At 41.0% G+C, this 8,888-nt stretch overlaps 1 protein-coding gene across 1 annotated transcript in view; it reads right to left on the bottom strand.

Moving 5' to 3' along the window:
- Positions 1-7,447: 7,447 nt before the first annotated feature.
- The window catches only part of mkxa (mohawk homeobox a), a gene marked incomplete in the record, with an annotated part of 23,443 nt that continues 22,002 nt past the window's right edge, over positions 7,448-8,888 (bottom strand). Inside the window, 1 exon segment of the mRNA XM_035679121.1 lies at positions 7,448-8,865.

Below are 8,888 nucleotides of genomic sequence, written 5' to 3'. Positions count from 1 at the left end.
GCTGCTGCTGCTGCTGCTGCAGCCCGCGCCGGCTGCTGGCTGGTGGAAACACTCTCTGCCCTTGTGACACTATCAACAGCATCCTGATGTGGACACTGGCTCCAAAACACTGTGCAAAAGCAGATTGATCAAAGAGCCCCCAGAAATAATACTGCCTACTTTAACCACCAACATAAATATTTGTAGGTGGTTAAGTTTGCCAGTCAATAAGTAAGGTTTATTTGAACAGAAGTTTTGAACAAAAGTTATATATTGCTTCAAAATTAAGATAATTAAGCACAAAATAATATCAAACAGGCAGGACAGTAACAGTAATAATAACAAAATCGAAAGAACATACACCAAAAAGATTAAAAACATTAGTTAAAGCTGCACTTAAAAATTATTCATGTGAAAGGAGATTTATTGCTCAACTCTGCAGATCCCCTCAGGTCTGCAGAGCGGTTTAGCTTCTTCCAGCTCATTGTTTTAGTTTTCCAGCCCACAGCTTTCTTTTGTTCAGCCTCACTGCTCTCGTCAGCACTGTTTTCACTGTTTTCAGCTGTTTTCAGTGAAAAACGGGTGCAAATGGAGCAAAACAATACAGAGCTTTAAGAAGATAAAGAGCAACATTATTTTCTGAGGGAGTTTTTGGAGAACAAATCAGAGCTAAAAGTAGAGTGAATATTAGACTTACATTCTTCAAGTGACTCCAAATGAATTCTAATGTTGATCTGTGTCTGCTAGGTGATTAAATAGGCAGCCATTTGCTAACAGCACATTATCAACTGATATGACAATAATAAATTCTCAATGTTGTGTGTACAATTTGCTGCATTGCCCCCAAAAACAACAACATAAAAAATGAGGTAATACAGTTTAAGTCAAACAAGAAAAAAGCAAGATTTAATTTGAATTGCTGTTTAATTATATTATAATTATTATTATTACCATTTAATAGTGTGTTATGAAGCATGTATACATAGTTTACACCATAGGATCTGTGTATTACGATATGATACTATACGTATCCCAATACAGAGGTTACAATTCAATATATAGCCTAATATTGCAAAGGTTACAATTCAATATATAGCCTTATATTGCAGGGGGGGTTTTCAATCTAATTTTAGAGAAGAGGGAGAAGGCTGGGTCTCTAACCAGAGCCTAGATTTGGTTTAGTTATATCGCAAGTCAAATATCTAAATTGGTGAGATGAAAAATGAATCATGATATTGATTATAGTATCAAAGACTTCCTAAATAGAAGGAAATATGCATTGTTTTGCACAGTTTACACCCTACCTCAGAAATAAAAAAGGATTCTCTAATTTTATTTAAAAAAATACATTTTGTAGATTCTTGTCTAATAAGGGAAATGTTTTAAATTTTTTTAAAGAAGAGACAATCTATATGCATAAAGGAGTTAAAAAAGCCCTAATTTTACAATGCTGTGATGCATTATAGTTACCTTTTTGTATCCTGATTACATAATTCAGTTACATGTCATTCGTTACTCCCCAAGCCTGTCTGTTTGTAATCATAATGCATGAGATGCAGTGTGTGAAAGTCCATGCTCATGTGTTTAAATAAATGTTATAAAGCTGTTAGTATACAACACTTATAAAAGCCTCATAGGGACACTGAGGTGCTATTCTTTACTGTGGAAAAAATCCAAGCGTTTCTTTATAACCGGCCTGTGAATGTTGGGATGATACAGCCACCTCAACGAGGCACTGTCTCTTTTTTGAGGCAAATTGCAAACCCGGCAAGATTCCACTTTCCTTAACAGCCCAATCCATCAGACTAAAACCAACCTTTGAGTGGCTGGTTGGGGCAAAACTCACATGGAACGGGCAGTCCTATCAGCTTTTGGAGGATGAACTTTTGGAGGGCAAAGTGGCTCTGCTGGTGACACCACAGAATGCGAAAACAGCAATCATGGCATATGGTGCTGCCATGAGTGTTATTTTTGAATTATGCTGCCTCAGCGACTGGCAACACCCAAAGTTCATTCACAGGAGCTGAAATAAGACTGCAATGAGAGGTTTCATCCAATGCAAAAATAATACCTTTCCGTGCGGAAATATTTGAAACATCGCGACCTTTGTCTGCACACCAAGTCCTCTAGAACAGTAGATCCTCAGTATCCCAATATGACTTCTGCTAGGCTTTAACCAGTGGCTCCCAAGCTGTTTGTTGCTTTTTTATAAAGATTAGTTATCCGGTATTTTTAGCCTTTTTTGATGGTGACAGTAGATGTGGCCAGGAAATATAGGGAGGGAGAGAAAGAGCAGGATGACACGCAACAAAAGTTAAGTATGTGTCTTAAAACCACATGGCCACCAGGACAAATCAACATCATTTTGACAAGGATTTTCTTAAATAAAGGTTCACTTATTTTTTCATTTTCCAAAGCATTCAACCTGTTTTTATTTTGTTTTGTCTTTTAACCATCTCACCTGTTGTCACTTAACCAAAGTTCTGTAGTTAGGAAAAACAATGACAACTGAGCAAACTGATGAAGACCATGAGATGTGGTCAAAACCCTCAAAGAAAGTTTGCCTTCAGTTGTAATTCTTCATTTAAGTCAAGAATGTGCTTTCACTTCCACTGCCCTAGACCTTACACCTGGCTTAGACATCGGCAATATGTCAGGGTATGGTTAATTTAGAACCATGGCGGGATAGAGTCAAAAAAACATTGTTTGCTAGTAATTGGCGGATGTGAAATGGAGCCACTTACGCCCAGATATGAGGTAGCATTTCAAATCTGAGGCACTGACTTTCCTTGGCCCGCCTTTCTCTTTGGTGGGGTTGCATCCCTTGAAGCCAGAAATGTGTTTTGCGAGTTCCAAACAATGACTGTGAATGAGATTATGTCTGACTGAAATAAAAGCAGTTCAAAACTCTCTCAGGGTAATTTCGAGCACTGAAATACCAAGCTGCTAGCTATCAGCGGGGGATTTCGTGTGTATATGAAAATAGATATGTCATCTTAGCTTTTGTTTGCACCAACAGAAGTGAAAGTACCAGTTCTCACCCCTCAGCTTGCATATGATTCTGCTCTCCACAGGTTCTTCTGCTTCCTCTTGATCCCATGTTGGCAGCCGTGTACCGGCTTGGACCTGCAGCACCTCTGGAAGGGGTCTCATTGTTTGTAGCAGCTGTTTAGTCGGCCTGTCTCAGGAGCTCAGAGAACGGCCAATTATCAGGATTTAGGCTGTTAGGAAACAGCTGAGGTGCAGGCAGCTAAACCGCCTGCCTGTCCAGCCCTGTTGCTGTTACCATGTGTGCAAATGACTCTTGGATGGACTGAGACATGGGATCCAGGGAGCAAATTCACAGGCATTATCCTCCAATAAACAAACAGGGAGATCCACTGCATGTGGCTATGCATGGTGGGCCTGTTTGGATGTTGGAGGCAAATGGAAAAGGATCAGTCTAACCTCTGAACGACAGAAGTGAACATGAGACCTGTTGTGTTGCAGGGCTTTGTGGCGAGACTGTGACTGGGATTATGTCAGTTTACAGCAAAGAGGAAGACATGTTTTGCGCGGCTGGAGTTTGTGTAAGCGCTGTCTCGCCGACAACACGGCATGGCACATGTGCAAGAAACCGCGGCCGATGAAATCATGTGAATGAAAACTTGACACCAGGTATCAAAGCAGAGATTTCCTGCATTCCCTCGCCCCCAAAACACCCATTTCTGTTCCATGTCATGAAAAGTGTGTCTCCCTTTCTGTGAGAGCAGTTTACTCTGGCAACTGAGCAGAGTGTTTCTAAACCATCTACGTTTATCCATTTCCCAATGCTCTCAGGTCAGAACAATGCGCATGCCTTCACAGTTTGTTCTTACAAGCGCAATTGACCCTTTTTGTTTAAAACTGGCATGTGTCACATTTTTCCCCCGTTTCAGACCCTCTCGCAAAACAAAATAGAGATGATGTCCACCTGGAATAACACCCGGCACGTCCTCATTTGGCCAAACACAGCGTTTACTTGCGGTTCCGTGTAAGCATAGCTCTCTCCCTCTTGTTTCTGGTGGTTTCTGAAGAAGTTTATTATGAGAAATGAGGACAGGAAATATTTTTCAACTGCCTTAGGTTAGCCCAACACGGAGGAGACCCAGAAACCACCTTGCAACAGAGCTGCATGCAGAAGAATAGCTAGAAAATGTGGCTTTAATACAATGATGGAATCAAGAAGAAAACACAGACTGTATTGCTCACTTTAAAATGACTGATTTCAGGAAATTATGCATCATGGAAGAGAATATAAGACGACAAAAACGTCTTGTCTGACACAAAAATTGTAATCTAGACGAAAGGAGTTGGGATCTAATTCTTACTTGGGCGAGAACAGCATGGATCAAAAAGTTTTCTTTATTCTGAACATATGTATGAGCAAGACTTTCTACGCATATTAAATGTTTGCAGGAAATCCAGAAACCAGAGCTAATACTGAAATAACACATTGTTCCTCCTTCATTAAAGTAATTCGTTTAGTCAGTAATCTGTGTAAGCACTAATTCTTCTTCAGCGTTAGCTAATGTTTCCTAGTATCATCCAGTGGAAGTTCCCAGTATCATGCAAACTCAAACTGCACTCATCTACAGACGTGCCCTCTGGGAAAATATGCTAATTAGAGGACTGTAATTTGTCTGCAAAGTAATAACGCTTCTCTGACCCTTTGTCTCCCGTGTGATTAGCTCTGGTTCACACAGTGTCCGTGATCTGAGCAGTGGCCCGCATGCATCGCCTCCTCCAACATCCATGAAGTTACTGCTGATCCAAAACAGCCCCGGTCCCAAAATGATTGCAAGGCCGGACCAAGTTTTTAATCAGTCAATTCTTTCAGGAATCTAACAATTAGGCCCAGTGATTTTTCTCATATTTGTGTCCAAGGGCAGGAGTTAGCAAAAGACAAAGTCCTGGCTCTAATGAACGGGGGGCTCCATGGAGCATCCTTCACAGCAAGGTAACTAATTACTTCAGCATGCAATGGGAGTCATATTTCCTCATCAAATGGGAAATGATTTTCAGAACGTCTGCGTTCTTGGATTTCATTCCGTGTGGTTTTGCCCGCTGTCGGTGAAGTTGAGTTTCTGGCGGACTAAATGGCCAAGGTGAAGTCTGGAGTCTGTCAAGTTGCGAGCCGCGCCAAGCGAGAATCTCCACTTGTCCGTCTCCTGCGCCGAGATAACCGTGCAGTTCCACGACTCCTTTCAGATCTGTCAGCAGCACAAGAGAGGAGGCATGGATGAAAAAAATTAAGGGAGAAGCTATAGCATGCAGCATGGAATATCACTTAGTTTTTCAATGGAAAATGTTGCTCAGCGAAGGCGGGGTTTGGCTGGCTGAGTGCAGTGAGGGATGAGATGTCAACTAACCTGATAGGATTATTTCAGGAAGTGTCAGGGTGACACTGAGGTCCCAAGCAACAGATCCACACAAAAACCAGCGGGGCATCTTGTTTGGCCACAGGCCGTGTCCCAATTGGTTCTGACTGACATTGGAACCGCAGGACGCAGGACCTTCCAACACTGGCCGGCATTTACAGCTTGTGGCGTTCGCTGCCACCTGCGTGGGGACAGCTGCTGTCAACATCTTATTCCTGTCTCTCAAATCACTTCATGCAGTCCTGTTTTCTCCTTCAGTATCTTCCTCATTCTGTCTTCCCTGATGAAAGAGGGGTCTTGGCCTCAGGTCTGTGGCAGAGCTCAGGTTCAGGATGAGCGGTGGCATGGTAGAGCCATTAATATACAGGAAAGAGAATGGAGACTGAGCCCTGAGGAAAAGGACACACCTAGGAGGCATGAGACATAAATTCAGCCTTCCCCCGGCCTCCCTCAGATGCTTTCACACTGCACAAAGGCTCGGTTGTCTATTGACGCTATCGTACAGGAACCACAATACCACAAGTGCTCAAATTATATGTACAGACTTCCCTAGGTATCCACATCATGACAGCGGATATAGAAAACCCAAACTTTATGAAATCTTTATTTAAAGCAATTTATCTCTTGCTGCTGCTGCCCTCTTGAACTCCTGAAAGAGAGATTTCGATCCGATCCCTGGTCAGACAAATACAGCGAAACACTCGACATCCTTCTAAAGGTAGCAAAAATACACAGGACATAGCAAACGCTGGGGCCCAAACCACTAATGTGCGGTGTGTGGTTGATGCAGATCACTGCTGTATACATTCAGCTCTTCCAATGGTTTGTCATGATTAGTTTGTTTAGCTCTTAAAACCCACCCCACCCTGTGTGTCATAAACAAACATCTCCTATATTGTGATCAGTGTCGAGCGTTGGCCTGTGGTTAGAATTAAGACTTTAGCCCGGTGACACCAACAAAGGAAAACTAAAATAGCCTAAAAATAACAGTATTTGTATTTTTGTTTAGTTCTTCCCCTCTCCTTTCAAATGATAAACACACTGCACATAATCTAAAGCTGTTCAGAAAGAGAAAAGATTGAGAGAAATGTCTATTATTCTTTCCAGTGTGTAACATTTAGGAGGATCTATTGGCAGAAATGGAATATAATATTCATAGGTATGGCTGTAGATAGTGTCTTTTGTGTTTTATGTGAGTCTTGCAGCCACTGTAGTTCTCCTACACACTTGGAAGGCTGAGTATATTGTATCAAATGGTTACTGCTACACACTAAAGGACCAGTGTGTAGGATTTAGTGTCATCTAACGATGAAGGTGCAGATCGCAGCTAACCCTGCTTCACTCTGCCCTTCCAAGCTTTAGGGGGAAACTACTGTGGCCGTGAAATGTACAAAAAACATCAGCAACCCTACCTAGTGCCAGTGTTTGGTTTGTCTGTTCTGGGCTAAAATGTCTAATCTTTTTTAAAGCTGCACTAATTAATATTTTTTATATTACCTATAAATAAATCTAAATATAATGTTAAAGGAGTTGCTGGTAGTGACAAACCGTCAAAGAATTCTTCTTCTTATTATTATTATTATTGTGTTTTTTAACCATCTTTTAGCTAATTGTTTTGATGTATAGTGGACATATTTACTGTTTTTCTGTTTGTTTCTGAACATTTTCATCAACCTTCTTACCAGTTGCAGTAAACAGCTGTTTTCAGTGAAAAAGCTCTGATAAATCGGTACCTAAAAAACTGTGAACTGTACCTACCCTAATCTACCTGCTCAGCACCTAAATGCAGACAAAGTTAGCAACCAGCCAATGAACACAAAGCATCTGCTAGAGATTAGATTTTTTTCTGAGGAGCTGATGGAGACAAAAACAAAGCTAAAGTTAGGAGTTAATGTTGCACTTACAATCGTCAGGTTAACACAAATATATGCTAATGTTGCTCTGTATCATGTTAGCATTTATAAAGTCACTGCTGTGTTTACAGTTTCTTTCAGTGCCTCCATGTGGCCAAAATAAACAGTTTATGAAAATAAACATTAACAGATTAATAAAACACACACTGCTTTTCATTTCATTCAGAGGTTTATTCATTGCTTTGACCAAGAAACAACTGTTTTTATAAAAGAAATTTTACATGAGAGCAACAAGGAGGAGATATGCATTTGGTCATTGGATTGAAAATCCAGTCTCTTTCAAAACAAACAAAAAGAAATCTCAATTTATATAACTTAACAATAAAAAAACAAACTATGGTCACCACTTTCTTTGTTTTTACAAAGTCTGTAATAATAATTTATAGGCTTTAATACATACCGTTGCTTTCCATTAGTCAGCATGGTTGTGATAGCAGGGCTTGTGCTGGAGAAAGGCATGTACAGTACCAAAGTCTTGGCCGTAGAAACCCCTTTGTTTTACTCGTAGTGTCGTTGTTGGGGAGGGACTGCAGGTAGGACCAACAAAGGCTGCTCTGTTGTCTCTGAAGCCTCCTTCCCTCGCTCTGTCTCTTCCCAGAGAGCGGGTATCGTGTGAGGTGTGAGGGTCGCGAGTGGTCCAGAGGTTCAGAGGTGCGATTAGAAACACAAGGAGCCGGCCCGGCACTACCCCGCAGCTACCCTGCCTGGATCAGGTGTATAAAAAACACATGTGGGAGCCTACAACCCCCACTGAAAAGCAAATACTGCCTGGGGATTGGCTAGTGCGATTGATTTCATTATACTTCCATCGGCACGCTAACAGGAATAATATAGGGTTGTCCTTCATTTCTTTTCCTTCTCTTCACCTTTATGTAAAAACATATTCATCCATAAGTTCTCAATGGAGGCTGTGTGTTTTCTGATTGAAAACCAAGAACTGCAGCTTACAGTTTGCACATTCAAGACACATAAAGAAGGTCAAAAAGTCACTTTGTGCAGCTTCACTCCCTCTCAAAGTCCTTGACTTTAACACAGTCTGGGTTGTCCAAAAAATTAAAACTGCACAATTTATGAAGGAGTGTACATTTTGACACACATAAACAGTACCTTGAAGATATACATAAAATTAAAAAGTCAGCATAGAGAGCCAACTTCAGTTTCTCCCATAAGCCCAACTTGATTTCTCCCACTTTGTGAACTTGGCATCGTTCACCGCAAACGTTTATAACATATGCACCGTACATAAGTACTTTCTATAAAGGAGATTCTTTCCATTGGATGACAAAAGAAGCTCTTAATGCGGTACGGTTAAGTGAAACCAAGTACAAAGTTTTGATCAAAAACAAAACAACCACACATATACAGACTGACAATAACAGATACTTTGAACACTTACTTGGCCGACAAATAGATAATACTGGAATGTATTTTTGAAGACAAACAAAAAAAAAGCTAGGGGTAGAGAGTCAAACTTTTAAGTCTATCCTCTGGCTTCTTGTAAACAGCAATCTGAATGTAATGCTAAACAGCTGAGAGGGCTGAGGATCAAACGGCTGGGTGGGGGGGTGGGGGGGGCAGCTGGTGGTGGCTTTTCTTT

Source organism: Morone saxatilis, unplaced genomic scaffold (genome assembly GCF_004916995.1).
Source record: "Morone saxatilis isolate NCDOM2014 unplaced genomic scaffold, NCSU_SB_2.0 Contig0, whole genome shotgun sequence".
Classification (NCBI taxonomy): Eukaryota; Metazoa; Chordata; class Actinopteri; family Moronidae; genus Morone; species Morone saxatilis.
This window is presented reverse-complemented; position numbering and strand designations above follow the sequence as displayed.